This window comes from Pristis pectinata, chromosome 22 (assembly GCF_009764475.1).
Source record: "Pristis pectinata isolate sPriPec2 chromosome 22, sPriPec2.1.pri, whole genome shotgun sequence".
In the NCBI taxonomy this organism is placed as follows: domain Eukaryota; kingdom Metazoa; phylum Chordata; class Chondrichthyes; order Rhinopristiformes; family Pristidae; genus Pristis; species Pristis pectinata.
In genome coordinates this window covers 26,165,103-26,180,928 of record NC_067426.1, presented here as the reverse complement: position 1 = coordinate 26,180,928, position 15,826 = coordinate 26,165,103, and the positions used below count along the sequence as shown (strand labels likewise).

The window sequence follows — 15,826 nt, the reverse complement described above, 5'->3', positions numbered from 1 at the left end:
CTTCACTGAACGGGTTCCAACTCAAAGAGACCAAAACTTTTCACAGTACTTCAGATGTGTTCTCACCAGTGCCCTATGTAACAGAAGCACAACCTCCCCATTTTAGTATTCAATTTCATGGCAATTATGAATAACATTCAGTTATTTTTCTAAATTACTCTGTACCTAATGCACCCAAATCTCTCCCATTTCTGCACTCTCTCATCATTACAGATAATATGCCCTTTTATTCTTCCTGCCATATTAGAATATTTCCTATTTTCCCACATTATCCTCCATTTGCTAGGTCTTTCCCACTCACGTAACCTATACCCTCTGAAGCCTCTATGTCTTCTTCACAACTTACTTTCCTACCTTTCTTTTGTTTTAACAGCAAATTTAGCAACCTTGCATCTTCTGTGCCTTCATCTAAGATTCATATAAACTGTTATGGCCCCAGCATCAATCTTTCCCTTAACCACCAACTTTTTATGCCCCCATTAACACCTACCTCTGGAGTTCCTCAAAGATCAATCTTAATTGCCAATTTTCTCATCTACGTCTTGTGCCTTGATATATTAAAGGTGTCGATATCATTCATGATGTGCGTTCTGATGACACCCAGCCCTTGTTCTGCACCATCTTTGCTCCCTTTGCTTATCCTCCATACTGTTTTGAATAAGTTTGAACTTTTCTCACATCAGCATTACAGATATTGAGGGTACTTTATCTGTGTCCTGCTGTTGTCTCCAGAACAGTAGCTACTGATTCTGGTCAGCTGAACCAAATTGATGGAATTCACAGTATATGTTTTTGAGCGTGACCCAGATTTCCAGCTCAAATTCATCTCAATCATAAAGATAAGTGACTCTCACCAGCTGTCAGCCCCTTTAGTCTCTATTTCAACTGATGTACTGCAGAGACTCTCCCTTTATTGCAGCACCACTGACTCAGGGAAGCCCTTTAAATCAAAGGCACCGACACCAGCATTCTTACCAAAATTAATGTAACAAGCCAATGGTTCTCATGCACCAATGTCTGTTGGACCAGACATCGTGAGGAGATTTTAGATTTCCTTTGCTTCCATTTGGTCCTCTCCTCCCACTCGCCAATGGCAAAAGTCTTGCGGTAGTCGAAGGAATGCTGCCAGACTATGCTGAAAGTGTATCTAATGAAAACGGCTGTTGGCAACACGAGCTGGAAGGAGAAAGCAAACATTCAGCCTCAAGGGGTGCCTCCTCCTCCATCAGGCAGTGGGCCACTTTAAGGAGAAACCCTCAACCATCAAAACTAAAAAGAGAAAAGGAAGGAAAGAGTAGCACCCTCTTCCCCATTCACGGGTAGTTGAACAGGGGAAAATGTCTGGACCTTCTGTGGGTAGGTTTGTGGTCACAGGATTGGACCCTTGAATCATTTTAGGACCTTAACAAAATCTGTGGTAATGAAGAACCTCTTGTATTTTGCCACATTTTGATTTGGCTGTTTCATATATGTTTCATATTTTCTTACAACATAGAAGAAGACCCATTGAGTCTGTACTGAATCTCTGTGCTACCCCATTATTCTCTTTTCCCTGCTTATTTCCCTTAACCTGTTCTCTCTCACGTTACCTGCACTTGGAGTTAATTTGCAGTAGCCGATTAACCTACCAACCAGCAAAACACCAAAATTTCACAGCAACAGCCTTCTGGAGGAACTCAATTGGTCAAGCAGCATCTGTGGAAGGAAAGGAATTGTCAGTATCAATTCCTTACCTCCCACAGATGTTGCTCGACCACTGGGTTGCTCCAGATTCCAACATCAGCAATCTCTTGTGTCTCCAACAATATTTCGCATATCACCATTCAACTTTGAAACTTCAATTTTCAGTTTGTGCAGATAAACACCTGCCATTACCACACCTCCTGTTGCTGTTCCCTTGTGGCAACAGTTTAAAGTATGCTTACATCTCTTCATAGCCTCCATTCTATCTGTACCTTTAACTTCATCCAGCTCTACAGTGTTCCTCACATCCTGTTCTAGTGACTCTGACCTCTGCATCCCCACCACAAGTAGTGGCCACACTGTCAGCATAAGGAAATTCATCCTCAGGCCTGCAAGGCTTCTCCTTTTAAAACCAGTTGATTGTCCAGCCCTCCTCGTATCTCTTCTTGTGATTCAACATTTTTGTTCACAACGTTCTGAATACTTTGCCCCACGTTTTACTATTAAATGCATTATGAAATACACAATGCTTATCGTGTTTTGTTGGCCTCTGCTGGAATAATGCAGTCCACTTTGCCCAATGCACTTCCATACCCATGTACCGAACTGTGTTTCAAATAATTAGTCAGTCCCCTCATTAGAGAAGCCCTCTGTTATAACCCCCTGTGTAACATTGTTTCTTGCCCCCACTTTGATCATACATAAACAAATTACAAGGCAATGAGAGTAAATGGATTTTTCCTATTTGCCTTACTGATAGAGTTAATATTATTAATCCATAAAAACATGGTTTTCTCAAAGGGAAATAGCTTCATTATCTCAAGTCTCTCCTCATCCTGTTGGGCATTATCTGGTGAATCTAAATTTTACTCTCTCAGTGGCCTTGCTGCTCTTTGCTTAATTCCTGAACTTAATTTAGAATTAGATGCTGCCTTTCCAAGGGAAATATTACAGAATGAAAATTTGATGTTTATTTCAAGAACCATGCTTAAGTGGTAAGAGGTACTCAAGAAATGGATCTTGGGTACAAAGCTTAACTTCTTCTTGCCAGGTTTATGTCGGGTGGCTAATGCACCTGATAAAAGTTAAAATAGCCCATTGATTTTTAAACTCTCCTGCTAATGCAAATAAGTGGTCAAATTCTTAACTATAAAATAAATCATGAAATTGGGCAAACTAAAGGAACTCACTGCTTAGATAATTCTCCAGGATGCCATCCCAGTGAGAATATTTCTTCTCTCCAAACAATTCTTGCAATGAAACTTATAAATTTGCAAATATCTTGAATGTAATCATAAAGCAACAAAAGAAAATGTAATATAAAGAATAATTTCTACTCTATCATCTGGGATGATTGAAGTTGCTGCAACAAGATTTAAAAGAGTCAATTTGTTTTATTATTACACATAAGAAATGGTGATTGGGGAGTGGTGGTGGGGTTGCATTCATTTTGATTCATGAGCTGCCAGTTTAAAACAAACTATTTAGCATTGCTGTAAATCTGTGTGGTACATTGGAGCAATCAGCAGGGGAAAATAAAAGGTAATACCCTTGTTTTATTTCAGCATTGCAATCCTCAGATATGAGATTATATGAACAATGTGTTTCCACTGCTGTTTCTGATTTAGATATAATGTTCTTCTGAGGTGTTCTTCAGCACATTACTTGTTTCTGATTCTCAACAGAACAGGGAATTCAAAATATTGTGCATTGCCTATCATTAGAAGATATGAGCTTTAAGAAAGTGGTCACTTTAAACAGCTATTCAGCAGCTTTAATATCCCATGGCATTTTCTGTTCCACGTAATCAAACAAATTGGTCAAAGGGGTGGATTTGAGGAGCATCCCCAAGGAGAAATGTAATTAGAGAGGCTGAAACTTAAGGGTTGGAATTCTAGACCTCAGGGCAATGGTAGCTAAATACGTGGCCACTGATGGTGGAGTTATTAAATTCAGCAATAATCGAGAGACCAGAATTGGAGGATTGCAGCTATCTTGAATGGCTGCAGGGCTGGAAGGCATTACAAGGATAGAGAGGGGTGTTTCGAAAACATGATGAACTTTTCAAATATTTGCAAATCAAAGTATTGTTCAGCTGAGAGCCAATGTAGGTCAGCAAGCAGAGGGCTAACTGCTGAATTGGATCATGTGAGTTCAGATATGGGCAGCAGGATTTTGATGCTTTCAGGTTTACAGAGAAGAGAATAAAGGAATTTTGACTGGAGTGCATGACAATGGTTCATTCAACAGGCAGCAAAGAAAATTGATGGAGCACAAATCAGCAAATTCTGGGCAGGGACATAGGAATTAGAGGTGTGTTGGATGGGCTTCGTGAATGTCAAGAGGTGGAACTAGGATGCCTGAGTTGTGGCGTGGATATAGAGTCAGAAGCCAATCAGGGAGTTGGATGTGATGCCAAAGTTGCAAGCAGTTTTAGACAGCTGCGAGGGAACCTTATCAAATAGAGTCATAGAGCTATACAGCACAAACAGGTCCTTTGAACAAACTCGTCTGTGCCAACCAAGTTGCCTACCTGAGCAAGTTCCATTTGCCTGTGTTTAGCCCACATACCTCTAAATGTTTCCGATCCATATACCCATCAAAATCTTTTTAAATATTGTAATTGTACCCAGCTCTACCACTTCCTCTGGCAGCTCGTTCCATATACCCACCACACTCTTGGGTGATAAAGTTGCCCCTCAAGTCCCTTTTAAATCTTTCCCCACTCAGTTTAAACCCATATATGTCTTCTAGTTTGAGACTCCTCCACCCTGGGGAAAATTGATACTTGGGGTTACTGTTTGTGATGGGGAATTAAGAAAATGACTTTGGTCTTCTCAATAATTTAGATGTAGAACATTTTGTCCTGTAATAAATATAGATAATTATGGGGTAGAGAGCAGATCAAGCAGCTTCTGTGGAACCAGAGTTAATGTTTCAGGTCAATAACCTTTCATCTATTTATCCTGTTAGCAGTTAGATGAGCATTTAGTGATTGTGATGGGACAAGAGAGGGAGGTGGTTAAGTCGTCTTGGGTGTTGTCATGTGGAAGCTGACACTGTTTTGGAAAAGCAACCAAGGAGATGCAGATAAGAAATAGGAGGGATCCAAGGTTCAATGTTGATGATGTGTGTGGAGGAAGCAAAAATAATGCAGGTGAATTTATGGTTACATTTGGATAAGTAATAATGGAAACATGGCAAGTCAAGATCCCCCCTCCCTCCAATCTGACCAATGTTGAAGTGATGGAGAAAGGTGTGAAAAGTTGCGGAGAAGTCAAGGAGGATGGGGAAGTTTTCCCTTGTCATGATCTTACAGCTTATTGCTGACAAACTTCAAAAGTGCTTGAGTCTGCACAGTGGTAAAACTGTTTTTAAGAACATCCAAGCAAGGGGTTTCAGGAAAGACAGGCAAATTATGAGGCTACAACACAATCAAGGAATTTGGAAAAGAGCCAGGTTGAGAATAGGGCCAGGGTATTCAAAAGGGGGGGGGTCAAGGTTTGATTTTCTGAGGAATGGGTTGATGATGGCGGACTTAGAGATAGAATTGTTAATATCATCAACTAAGACAGGCCCTCTGTCCCTTTTTCTCTTTTCTCTCTCCTCCTGATCCACCTGGCCCCCATCGCCATATCTGTTTCCCCTTGCCCACTCTGTCCATCTGCCCATCACTCGCACACACTCCTCCCACTGGTACCCCTCCTCACCTCCCTTCCTCTCTTATCAGGTTCCACCATCTCCAGCCCTTTGTCTGACATTGGTGGTGGGAAAGTTATTGGAATCGATCCTCAAGGATGAGGTTATGGAATACCTAGAGGTGCAAGGCAAGATAGGCCCAAGCCAGCATGGTTTTGTGAAGGGAAGATCCTGCCTGACCAAGCTATTGGAGTTTTTTGAGGAAATCTCAAGTAGGGTGGATAAGGGAGAGGTTGTGGATGTTGTGTATTTAGACTTTCAAAAGGCCTTTGACAAGGTGCCGCACAAGAGGCTGATTAATAAGCTGAGAGGTCATGGAATTACACGTAGGATAGTAGAATGGGTGGAGCATTGGCTGGTCGGCAGAAAGCAAAGGGTGGGAATAAAAGGATCCTGTTCTGGTTGGCTACCGGTTACTAGTGGTGTTCCGCAGGGGTCGGTGTTGGGGCCGCTTCTTTTTACTTTGTGCATTAATGATTTGGATGATGGAGTAAATGGTTTTGTGGCTAAGTTTGCAGACGACACCAAGGTAGGTGGAGGAGTAGGGAGTATTGAAGAAACAGGAAGGTTGCAGAGAGACCTAGGTAGTTTAGGAGAATGGGCAAGGAAATGGCAGATGAGATTCAATGTTGAGAAATGTGCAGTTGTACACTTTGGAAACAGAAATAAACGGGCAGATTATTATCTAGAAGGGGAGAAAATTCAAAGTACAGAAGTACAAAGGGACTTGGAGGTACTCGTGCAGGATATCCTGAAGGTTAACCACCAGGTGGGATCGGCAGTAAGGAAAGCGAATGCTATGTTGGCATTCATTTCGAGAGGTACAGTGTATAAAGTAGGGAAGTGTTGATAAGGCTCTACGGGGCATGAGTGAGGCCTCATTTGGAATACTGTGTGCAGTTTTGGGCCCCATATCTTAGGAAGGATGTACTGATGTTGGAGAGGGTTCAGAGGAGATTTACGAGGATGATTCCTGGAATGAAAGGGCTTGCATATGATGAGCGATTGTCGGCTCTTGGACTGTACTCACTGGAGTACAGAAGAATGAGAGGGAACCTCATAGAAACATTTAGAATGTTGAAAGGACTGAACAGAGTAGATGTGGCTAGGCTGTTTTCCTTGGTGGGTGAGTCCAGGACCAGAGGGCACAATCTTAGAATTAGAGGGTACCGGTTTAAAACAGAGATGAGGAGAAATTTCTTTAGCCAGAGGGTAGTGAATTTATGGAATTCCTTGCCACGTACAGCAGTGGAGGGCCGATCATTGGAGATGTTTAAGGAGGAGATAGATAGATATCTAATTAGTCAAGGTATCAAGGGATATGGGGATAAGGCCGGAAATTGGGGCTAGATAGGAATAGTTTTTTTCCCTTTTCTTTTTTTTCTTTTTTTTCCCTTTTTTTTTAAAATTTTCTTTTCCTTTAGCTCGTGGAGCAGACTCAGTGGGCTGAATGGCCTACTTCTGCTCCCTTGTCTTGTGATCTTGTGATTCCACCCATCACCTCCCAGCTTCTGACATCATTCCCACTCTCCCCCCTCCCACATCTGCCTCTCACCCCCCTCACCTGGATCCACCTATCACCTGCTGGCTCCTGCTCCACCTCTTCCCTCCACCTTTTTTATACTCGCTATCTCCCCTCCATTTTTCAGTCCAGGTGAAGGGTCTTGACCTGAAATGTCAACTGTCCATTTCCCTCCATAGATGCTGCCTGAGCCATTGAGTTCCTTCAGTGTTTTGCGTGTTGCTATGAAAGCAATTTTGTGTCAGTAGCAAATTAACAGCAACATAGTTGAGAGAGACTTTCAACTCTAAAGTTATTTTCAGAGTGCCTTAGGTGGTATGAGGTTTGAATAAAATCAGTTTGTACTTCTCAGTCTATTTCTCAGTACATCCAATTTTATAAAATATCTATTAGTTATATATTTATTTAGAAAGTAAGCTGGAACTGAGATCTGTGATGTTGTTATCCTGACGCAGGATGTACGTTTGCGTATTCTTGGCCAGTATGGTGCAAGAGGAGACTTTTATGTGCAACCAACACTTTACCTGCACTTTTAAGACAACTGTTCGGATTGTAAAGACCTTAAGATGTACTGCAGTCATGAACAGCACCGTAGCAAGTTGTTTCTTTATCTGTATGAATGGGTCAGGAACATAACATTTATTAGAAAGAGAATTTGTCAAAATGCAAACAAACAAACAACCAAAGATTGTTTTAATATTCAGAGGTGGTTATAATGTTGGGATTTTGCAATATCCCAGTAATTAATTGAAAGTTCAGCTGTTAATGACTATTTGTGTAGTTATTGCTATCCATGTATTTTGAAATTATCAGATTATTGTTCATGGGTCATGCTTGATGGGAGAAATGCACCAGATGAGTACAATCTTATACTTCACTTCTGGGTGGTGTGCATTCATCAAATAATTCATAATTATATGCTGAGTCATAAGGCACAGGACGGGAAGGTGTTGTCAAACCCATGGCCTAGAAGCTATTGCCATACTGGAGAGGGTGAACTAAACTGACGGTGCATGGTCAGTCCTTGTCTGCCCAGTATGAGGTCTTTGCTGCAAAATTCTGATGTGTGCAGGACACAAAATGGAAGTACAACAGGTGTTGCATGATTTGTGCACATAAAGACATTTTCTCTCCATTGTGGATGGGGTATTAAACCCTAGGTAGATTGCAATGGAAAATAAAAAGTCCAGGATGCAGGTTGAGTGGGGAGAGTTGGAGCTTCAGTTGGGTGAGGTAAATCAGGGCCATGAGTATTGGGGAAGGATGTACATATGGTGAGGCAGGGGTGGTGGGGAATGGTAGGTTAGGATTGCTATCAGGCTAGTATATAGAACATAGAACACTACAGCACAGTACAGGCCCTTCAGCCCACAATATTGTGCTGACATTTTATCCTGCTCTAAGATCATCTAACCCTTCCCTCCCACATTGCCCCCCCCCCATTTCTCTATCATTCATATGTCTATCTAAGAGTGTCTTAAATGTCTCTAATGTATCTGCCCCATAACCTCTGCAGGTTCCATGCACCCACCACTCTCTGTGTAAAAAAAACTTACTCCTGACATCCCCCTTATACCTTCCTCCAATCACCTTAAAATTATGTCTCCTCGTGTTAGCCATTGTCGCCCTGGGAAAAAGTCTCTGACTGTCCACTCGATCTATGCCTCTTATCACCTTGTACACCTCTATCAAGTCACCTCTCATCCTCCTTCTCTCCAAAGAGAAAAGGTACAACGGGTGTTGGCATATTGAGCCCACAGTAAGCAGTAAGTGGAGAATGTAAATGGGACCCAAGTATATTGATTCCAAATGCTCAAATTCTTGGCCTTGAACCTGATTGGATTCGCTTCCCTGAAGCAAGCCTTTCATTAGTTGTGAAAATCTGTTCCTGCACTGGTGGCCCATGCAGTCACAGTCCATGCACGTGCAAATTAATGTTGTGGAAGAAAGCTGTATCTGGGTACCTCCCTGTATAGGGTAGCACTTGCTTCACTGAAGCAGAGAGAATTTAACAACCAATGTGCCACACAGTAAGGCTTTCTAATCAAAAATTCTGTTGCATTGAGCACAGAAACTTTGGACTCCTTGCAGGAACTTGAAACCACTACAAGTCGAAGTGCTACACCCATGATATTGAGTTTGGGATTTTCTTTTCTCAAGAATGCATCCACCAAAAATAACAGGAGAAATGAGTATCACAACATACAAGGTGCTTTGCTGAGCTAATATAACTCCTTTAACAAGTATACATCCCCAAAAGCATGTTGAAATTGCACGTTCTGAGAAGCTAAGTTATAGTTCAATAAAGCCTGAATTATTTTGAAATTATTTCCAAAATTCCCAAATGTATAGAGCAATTCATGGTCACGGATGCAATAAGATTTTAATTAAGGTGCCAGAAAATGAATTGTAAAAACCAGCTAAAAGTGTTTTCAAAATTGGTTGAGAAGGAACAGCAGTTGACCATCGAATTGTCTTTTGTGGCCAATGATGGAAGAATTTTAGTCAACTTTGGTGCTCGAGATTCTCTGATCAGACATGAGTTTGACCTTGATTCTTTTCACAAGCAAATTGTGGTGAAGGCGGGTGGGTCAGCAGCCCAGAGTGATGAATCTTCACGGTCAGCCAAGCCAGGAGAACACATCAGAAGAGTGATATAGATTGGCCATACAGATGCAATTTAGGTTGAATTTTAAATACAAGTACAGATTTTAATTTAATTTTGTTCATTAAAATCTCTAGAACATTTATACTTAAGTGAGACTTCACAATTGTAAAATTCATTTTTTCACTGCTAGTTATGCTGCTCGACAGTAATTATGGCTGTTTAAAGATTTACTTACATCTGTTTAAACAATGTTTAATTTTCTTGTATGCTATTACAGTGGGAATACCCAGTAATTACTAAATTGATGTACTCTGTGAAGATTTCTATAGTATATTTTGTGGAGGAGCACTCTATCTCTTCCAGCATGTGTGGACTCCAGAAGTGGTTATTGGTTTTCACCCAATATAAACATTGACAGACTTGGTGATAATATTATTGTAAATTCAGGGCTTAGATGTGTAGATAGCATGCAGATTTTACACGATATTTGTATTTATTGTTACCAAATCATTGTTCCTTGCTCTAACCAACTGAGTTGAATTAGTGTCTGGTTGTGCAACCTGTGCTTTCAGCAGGATGTTACTGCTGACAAGTGACAATTTGCATTCAAAGCCAGAAACTTTGTGACCAAGAAATTCAGACGCGTGCCACTTTATTTCAGAATTATGTAAATCAACACTGGTTATGTTCGGAATGGAATAGAATTAGAATCCTTTCCAGGTCAAATCTCAACACTCCAGAAATTGAACCAACCAGTGCAGATGGTATCATTTCTGCACAGACAGAGAGAATGTGACATCATTCCCTAACCAATGCTTCATTTCCGAGGAAATTAGGTCACGTTGTTCAGAGGTACACCTGTTGTTAAGCACGCCCCAAAATAACACAACAAGTTAAGGGGTCCTTCCTGAGCTGTAACTACACCCTCACCACCAGCACCACTGCTCTCTCATCAACCCTGTAAGTTGGCTTCGGTGCCTTCTGCCATTAGCTTAGGAAATCCTGGTGCCCTAGAGTCTGCCAAATGTTGCAGTTTTTCCTTGAGATCAAAGGTGACACAGTTCCTTTCCCATTGCTGCAAAATCTGCATAATGTGTTACTTAAAATTTACTTGGATGGAAGCAAGTCCCCCCCCCCATTCTTCCTATCTCCATGGTATCAAGCCATCACTCATCACCTTCCCTCCCCACCGTGAGATACCAACCCTCAGTTGACACTTTCTACCTGTCAATTACCCAATAAACCTCTGACTACCAATTAACCCTCCACTACCAGATTCCACCCAACAATTCCTCTCCCCTGCAATCCCACCAATGCCCTCGAATCCCATCCAAATCTCAGTCCCCTCGAACCAGATCAGACTTCTGACCAACCCTTGGATGGGTCAAATTGCTCCTCCTGTGCGTTAATTTTTCTGTGGTTCTCTCACCATCTATCCCTCTACCCTGATCAGGGCTGGCAAACAATGACTCAGAGGTTTTGACTGTCAACATGGCTTTGCAAATCTGTGCATTACAATGTAGAAATTCAGAAGTTGCTTCCAACTATTCCCTGCTGTTCTAAAGGGTGCCACCTTTTGCAAACTTCACCAGCAAATCTGTGATCTGATGATAATTTCAAGTATTTACAAACTATTCTCACCGTCAAATATCTTGGAAAATATTGTGCTTTCTTGCATACGGTGTGAGCTTTTAATGGTGTACTAAGACATTACTGCTGCTTAGCAGCTGTCAATCAGAAACAAAATCAGAAAATGCTGGAAAAACTCAGTAGGTCAGGCTCATCTGTGGGAATAGTAACATAGTCAGTGTTTCACGTCGAAGACCTTTGCTGCTGCAGTTTGCGGCTTAACAAACTCTTTGTTCCCCAAAAATAATCTACATGGATTATATCTTCCTCATGTAAATATTTAAATACATTTGAATTTTAAAATAATCATTTCTCAGTTCGACTTTTCAGCTTTGACCTTAATCGTATGTGTCTGCTTGTGTGCATATGTGTTCGCATTCCAATCTATATGTTACTCCCTGTAAAATATCAAGTCAAAATTGTGCCTTTTCTCTTCCTGGTTTCCATGTAGGAATTCTTCAACATGACAGACTGTTCATGCAGCTTAATGGCATCCTTGTTGCTGCACTTAAGTATTGAAAAGAGGAAGTCCATGCCACAGAGATCACCAGATCATTGTGGGAAGCTTTCTTCAAGTTCAGCAGTGAGCTGTCTCTTTGCCATTGATTGCAAAGTCCAGGAAATCTTTCTCTCACCCTATACATACATAAAATTTTCTTTCCTCTTTCTATCTCTGTGTCTCTGCTTTTATGCATACTCCAACACACCTCTTGTTTTTGGAAACTTCAACTCTAACGGGTTACTTCTATTCTACTTCACTGCAAAAGAAATCCATAAAACACCATCCTCCCCTGTGATCATGAGAGGGCTCCCAACACTGAGTGCAGCACGACTGAGTAATTATCCTTCATACCATCTTATATTATCCTATGTTTTTCACTGCACCACTGCAAGAAGTAATAACCTAGCTAATGAAAATGCAAAATAACCTCTATCTTAGATCTTTAAACATTTAAACTAGAAGAGAATTTGTAGTGCAATTCAAATGTGAGAGGGACTCCACTGGAAAAACAAATCTGCCATGAATGGTGAATTGTATATCATACTTTTGAGATACAGATTTACATAAATCACTATCACTGAAATGTTTATATTTGGAAAGTTACTTTTTCGTCTGACCCTACTTGTCTGCACTGCAATCATCGCTGTTAGTTAAATTCCATATACTATAACTCCTTTCATGAATCTTTGAGTTGTATAAAAATGCTAAGGCTTCATTTTACCTCATACATGGGTACTCACCCAGAAAAATAGCAATTTTTTAAATAGATTTTCAGAAGTATTGATGAAAAACCAACTGAACTTATAATGCAACAGGGAACAGTGTTACCACAATTTAAGTTGCACAATTGCCCCACATTCTTATGACCTTATAGAGATGTATAAAGTCATGAAGGGCATAGGTAGGGTGAGTACACACAGTTTTTTTCACCAGGCTAAGGGAATCAAAAACGAGGGGGTGTAGGTTTAAGTTGAGAGGGGAAGATTTAAAAGGAACCTGAGGGGCTACTTCATGCAGAGTATGGTGCATGCATGGAACGAGCTGCCAGCAGAAGTGATTGAGGTAGGTCCAATGTAACATTTAAAAGATGCTTTGACAGGTAGAAGGATAGGAAAGGTTTAGAGGGATACAGGACTAACTTAGAATGGCATCTTGGTCAGCATGGTCAAGTTGGGCGGAAGGGCCTGCTTCTCTGCTGTATTACTCTATGGCATTCCCACATTCATATTGCAAAACATTATCAGTCCTTTTCCTTTTTATCTTGAGAGAAATTCTCGTTGTATGACATTTGCTTAAAAAAAGTGATAAACTTTGGTATATTATCTTCTTTCTGAGGTAGCTGGTTTGTTGTATGGGAGATTAAGCACATTTGTAATGTCTTGAGTTTCGGAGAATATTCTCATTGGAATATCTAAAATTGTGAAGGCCTTTACTGGGAAGATGGAGAGTTGATGTTTTCCATGGCTGCGTTGTCTAGAACCAGGCATCACGATCTCAAACTAAGGGGACAGCTGTTCAAGAGATAAGAATAAATTTCCTCACCTAAAACCTGGTAAGTGTTAGCAGTCCTCTATCCAAGAGTGCTGCAGAGACTCAGTCACTGAACGTATTCAAGGCAGAGCAGGGTAGAGGCTTTGGGATTAACATATGAAAGTGGTGCTGAGGTAAAATATCACCCATGATCTTACTGAATGGCAGAACAGGCACAAAGGTGAGAAGGGCTTACTCCTGCTTCTATTTCTCATATTGTTTGCCTCAATAGTCACTCTCTGATCTCTGAGTCGGAAAGTTGCCAAAAGCACATCATTGTTGCATCATGGGTGGCACCCTTCTCCAGATGCTTCCCACTTCAGATGTTGGAAACAGAGTCTGTTAGTCTCATCTGCAGTCTGGTTGCCAAACGACAGGAAGGATGTGGAAGCAATAGAGATTCACCAGTATGTTGCCAGAGGGCTGTAGGAGAGATTGGGTGGGCTGGGTTTATTCTCATGCAGGAGGCTGAGGGGTGACCTTGTTGAGGTTAATAAAGTTATGAGGGACATAGATAGGATTAATAGTCAGAGGAGTCTAGAACTAGAAGGCATAGGTTTAAGGTGAGAGAGGAGAAATTTGAAGGTGATCTAAAGGATAAGTTTTCACACAGGGTGATGAATATCTTGAATGAGCTGTCGGAGGAGGTAGTAGAGGCAGGTGCAAATACGACATTTGAAGGAAATTCAGATAGGTACTTAGATAGCAAAGACGTAGAGGGATCTGGGCCTATTGTAGGGAAATGAAATTATCGTTGATAGGAATCGCAGTTGACGTGGATGAGATTAGCCAAAAGGGTCTTTCCTGTGCTGTACGATTCTATGATTCTAAAGCCCTTCTGAGTGTAGAATATGCACTTGACTAGTGATCTGTAAACCATTTAAAATTATGCAGACCTGTCCAGTGGCAAATGTCATGAAACAAGGATAAAACCAGTTAAATCCATGTTACCCCTGCAGAGTAACTCTTTAAAAATTTGGGACAGATCCACTCAACAGGAGAAGTAACAGTTTTCTTTTTATTGTATATGATTTTGAGCATTACAGCTGGCAAGATATGGTATGAAACCTGGTATCAATACTTTCATGTCATAGAATATCACAGATGATAAACGTGTTCCTTTATTTGAAATTACATGGATTTGAAAAGTAATACAGTTTGAGCAATTTTAGAGGGCATGGCTTTGCAAGAATTGTCCCTGTTCTGAAATAAACTTGGTGCAAAGGATACCAACTGAAAGGTTAATATCTAGTCTGCACAGCTCTTGCAAAGTTCAAAGTAACTATTTCTCTGGTCTTCAAGGTGAACACAAAACAGATCTGTCTTTAACTTCTGATCCTCTGTTTAAAATTCTCTTTTATGTTTCAGTTGCTTGTTGGTCTTGAGGTATGTAAAAATGAGCTCGGTAACTTTTTGATAGATGCAGGAATGGAGAGCTATAGGGAAATGGCAAAAAGAGGAGTTAAGGCCTGGGGATATCAGCCATCATCATATTGAATGACAGGGTAGGTTTAAGGGGCCAAGTGGCTTTCTCCTGCTTCTATTTTTAACCAATGCAAGGACACTAGAACCTCTTACGCCAAATTTCATTTTCCTGCATGATGTCCTTTGCATGTTCCCATATTCCCATTGTCCAACCATCAGGTACTGTGCTGTTCACTATTTCTCATACCTTGCTCTTTTCATGTGTCTCTGTGAAAGACTTTGGCACTTATTTCCACATTAATCATCCTTTACAAATGTAAGTTGTTTTTTGAGTGCATTGAGTGAGCAGTAGAATAGTTGGCCCTGATTTCATCCTTGTGCCATGTTGGGAAACTGATCCAACTGAAAAACCAGTACACAATGGTGAATGAGTTGTTGGACTATGAGTCAGAGTTCTGGACCATTGATTTCATATGTTCAAATCTTACCATGGTAGACGAAGAATTAAAATTCAAGTAATTAAATAAAAATTTGGAACTTAAGCTTGTAATATAAATCATAAAGCTATTGTTGCAAAATGCCATCTGGTTCAGTGCTTTTCAGAAAAGGAAATCTGCCACCCTTTCTTGCTCTGGTCTGCATGTAATTCCAGACCCACCAACGTCATTGACTTTTAACTGTCTCCACAATTCAAGGCAATTAGGAATGGTTGGCTCTTTCTGGGATGTTCACATGCGATGAACACAGTTTTATGTCTCCAAAAAATTAGTTCCATCAATAAACATTCAAATCAGGGTTGTGCTCTTTGCTTGAAAGCAGTAAATCTACATGTGTTTCCAAGTTACACGAATGAAAAATCCCAGATGAGCTTTGTTGAAAAAGCTATTTTGCAGGTTGTATTTCCAATAAATTTTAGGTCACTCCAATAATAGCCCAGTATTCAAAAGAAAGTTAATAATGAAGCCTTGGGAGCAAACCAGTGTAAAGGAGAAAAGCAAATGAAGCTCTGGTGTAAACATGTGCAGTTAACAGCAGAAATCTAGGAGTGGTTATCAGTGGTGCACTGTTGTCTTGGCAAACAAATCACAATAGAAGCAGTGAATTGCTGAGAGATTCAACTTTTCATATCTGATAGAAAGCTGAAAGTGTTCTACCTTGTTCAATGAAATATGACATTAATCATTTACACAGTCAGTATTATTGCTTAATAATCCTTCTGTCACTGACC

At 40.6% G+C, this 15,826-nt stretch overlaps 1 protein-coding gene across 1 annotated transcript in view; it reads left to right on the top strand.

Moving 5' to 3' along the window:
• The window catches only part of LOC127581617 (CUB and sushi domain-containing protein 1-like), a 1,418,367-nt gene that overhangs the window by 213,432 nt on the left and 1,189,109 nt on the right, over positions 1–15,826 (top strand).